We start from the raw sequence: 3989 nt of genomic DNA, 5'->3' as shown, positions 1-3989 counted from the left end.
GAATTTTTTGGATGGTAGGTGTACATGTTGATGATATCATCTTTGAAGGAAAAGATAAGGTATGTATAATATTTGTTGAAGAAATACAAAAGGAATTTGAAATGTCAATTGGTGTTGAGTTATCCTTCTTCTTAGCCTTCAAGTTGCCTAGTTAGGTATCAAAATTTTTATCTCTCAAGAAAAGTATGCTAAAGAGATGTTAAATAAGTTTGGAATGGAGAATGCTAAACCAATAAGTAGTCACATGACTACTAGTTATCACTTTAGTAAGAATGATGGATTTCCAGAGGTTGATTAGACTTAGTATAGATCTATGATATGTGGTTTATTGTACTTGACTGCTTCTAGACTAGATATTATTCATGTAGTATCTATGGTTGCTAGATTTCAAGCAAATCCTAAGAAATCTCACGACGTTGCTGTCAAAAGGATATTCATGTATTTGAAAGGGACTCCAGATTATGGTTTATGGTACAAAAAGGACAATGTTCTCTCTCTCATGGCTTAAAAAAATGTTGATTGGGCTGGTTGTATTGATGACAAAAGAAGTACTAGTGGTAGTGCATTTTTCTTGGGAGGTAGAGTGGATTCCTGGTTCAACAAGAAGCAAAATTTAGTTTTCCTATCTACTACATAAGTAGAATATATTGCTACAGTATCTTTCTTCACTCAGGTGTTGTGGATGAAGTAGACTTTGAAAAATATCAAGGTAGTTTATGATGAGCCTATTTCTATTATGTGTGACAATGGTAGTGTAATAAATATTTCAAAGAATCTTGTAATGCATTCAAGAACTAAGCATATTTCTATCCAACATCACTTCTTAAGAAAAAAAGTTGTAGAGAAGGAAGTAAGATTAGAGTGTGTGCCCACTAATGATAAGATTACAGACATATTCACTAAGGTAATTTGAAAAGATACCTTTAATTATCTCTGACAAAAGCTAGGGGTTATTGCCTTACCTTCAAACTAAGATGCATATAATGGTGCATCTATCCAAGGGGAGAACTTCGTGATATATCCTTAGTCCTGAATTGATGCATAGTATTTCTCTCAAGAGGAGTAGGTTGTTGGTTTGTTGCTATTGTAGAGGTAGAATGATTTATATACAAAATTAAAGGGGGGAGAGATATTAGCTAAGGGAAGATGTTTTCTATTGTTGGTTAGGTGTTGGAACAATGATGAGGTGTATGTGTGTACCCTTTTCTCTCGATGTCGAAGGGGGATAGAGACCTTCTAAGAGAGAGATACCAGCTGAGGAGAAGAGTTATTACTCATAGGAGTAGTTTATCTAGATATTTATAATATTATATGGTGTTGCTATCAATGACAAAGGGGGAGATTGTTGGAAATATGTGTTGTCACTGATGTCAACATGTTTGATAATATTTGTTGTCCTTGATGATGAGAAGTTGTTATGTGGTCATTTGTTTCAAGGTGTGCGCCCTTGGTCTCCTTGTGCCATGCAACACATCGCTCGGGTTTGTGACATGGCTTAACTGCCTCCTATGGATTCTATAAGTCTAGTGGTTGTATTAGGCATTAATAGGTCAACCTTTTGGTGCAACGACAACCATACTTGTAACAAGTGGTATCAGAGCTTGGTCATAGGTTTAAACCCCTCGCTTGTGCTGGGGGGATTGTTGCAAGGTGTGCGCCCTTGTTCTCCTTGTGCTATGTAATGCAATGCTCAAGTTTGTGACATGGATTAACTACCTCCTATGGATTCTATAAGTCTAGTGGTTGTATCAAGCATTAACAGGTCGATCTTTTGGTGCAACGACAATCACACTTGTAACATCATTGATGTTTATGTGTTGTTGTCGATGTTAATGGTGAGAGTGTTGGAAGTGTTTTCATTTGTTGTCAACCTACAGTTTGTATTGGGATGTTAGATATGTTTTGGTAAAATATAATGAGATAGTTATTATTGATTGCAGTTGCTTTGGGTTATGGATGTTCACCTTCTTGGTGTATGATGTCTACATTCAATATGAGGTGTTGATGTGTTAATGATGGTAGTATAATTTTGTAGCATGATGATGATGATCATCACTATGATGTGCTTTCCTTGACCCTAGCACTTTTCTTCAGGTTAATGTTGTTTCTAGAATGTTTTTCAGTATGAGGAGATGTGATATGTAGGAAAGAGTATTTAAAGTATGGTTGGAAGAATGCACCATATTCCTCTACATTTGAGAATCTGGTCTTGCATATTTGGACATTATGTTTATGCTTTGTCGATATTACACTTCTATCTTTTTTGGTTCTTGGGGTTGCAACTGATGTGGCTAGTGATTATTCTGTGATGGTAGTCTGGTTGCCTATCAAAAGAGGATTTGATTGGTCTAGAAAATGCTCCACATTTATCCAAATTGATGTTTTAGGTGCTACAACTTGGAGGAAATGCTTGTTATGTTTGTGTGTTATCTCAGTTCTAGTTTCAGGTGTTGAAGTATTCTATAAGAAGATTTAATGATGACCTATTTAGAACTATGTTTCCTAGTATTTTGGCAACGAAGTTTTTTGTATCTGTTTGTGTTGCGCCAACATGTATAGATGTGACAGTGAGAAAGAAGTATTTGGGAATGTTGTTGGGTCTTATAGGAATTTCCTTGTGTGCTTTTCATGGTGTTGAATGTTCAGGTTGGTGCTGCATTATGTCTGATGTCATCTTTTTGGGAAATTGATCTTGTTTGGCCGATAGAGTTTTATTTTCTGGCTTGTTCTATGATCTTAATGATATACTCTAACTTTGGAGAGTGTGTTATTGGGTCCTACCTTTGGCATGTGGGGATCTTCATGGAGTTAATTCATTTTGATGCAATTCTTTTGGGATGATTGGTCATGTGCTACATTGTTTACCTACACGTTACCTAGTTACTATCCTTGGATGATGTGTACCAATGAGTATATTATTTAAGGATACTTAAAGAAGTGTAATATGATATTTTAGTTCCTCTCTATCTCTTGGATTGGACTACATTCACCATAATTTTATTTGGTGGCCAACTTGATAGAACCTATGCCTATCCTTTGTTTTGGATGGCCTAATTGATGTTCGTAATGAATAAGATGGTATATATAGAAGATCAATTTAGAGTTATGTGTTGTGATGTGAGTGTAAAAATTAGAATATGTGTGAATGTGCTTTTATGATCATATCATTTGCAAAGTTTTATAATGTGAAGATAGTGAAAGTGTGGTTGTGATTGTTGTTAGAGTTGGCTACTTGTGATAGTGGTTTAAGTGCAACTTCATATTTGGAGAAGAATTTGTCTTATTGATTCAAATATCAATGTGATTTAGTATCTTGCCTTGGAGAAGTGATCTTCAAATTGCAAGACTTTGTATCTTTCCCTAGAGAAATGATCTTTAGTCTACAAGTCTTTAGATATTGCCCCGGAGTAGTAAGATTTAGCCTACAAGTCTTGATGTATCTTTCTCTAGAGAAGCGACCTTCGACCTGCACATCCTTGTGTATCTTTCCATGGGTTAGTGCATCTCATTCTGCAAGTCTTTTAGGTGGCAGTGTGATTCCTTGATAGCGAGCGTAAAATAGATTTGTAATCATTTCATATATTTGAGTTGATTCTCATCATGGTTTTTCCCTATTTAGGTTTTTCAAGTAAATATGGTGTTCTCTTATGCATTGTATTTCATTGTACAAGTTTTCATTACTACTGATAAGGTTAAAGATAAGTTGAAAATGTTTTGGATAGATAAAGTTTAAGGTTAAATGTTTTAAGGTCCAGACCAATTCACCCCCATCTTAGTCCTAAGGTGTGTTCAACAAAAACCCACTCCCTTATTCTTAACTCTAATTATAGGGGACAAATTACTACACAACTCTATGATTGATTCTAGTGCTAGTACTACAATTATGCCTAAACATATAGTAGATGCATTAAAACTAGAGTATGAGCCTTTAGTTAGGGGAGTTATGCATTTAGATGGAAAGAAGGTCCAGGCCTTATGAACTATTAAAA

This window comes from Cryptomeria japonica, chromosome 11 (genome assembly GCF_030272615.1).
Source record: "Cryptomeria japonica chromosome 11, Sugi_1.0, whole genome shotgun sequence".
Classification (NCBI taxonomy): domain Eukaryota; kingdom Viridiplantae; phylum Streptophyta; class Pinopsida; order Cupressales; family Cupressaceae; genus Cryptomeria; species Cryptomeria japonica.
Note: the sequence above shows the minus strand (reverse complement) of the source record.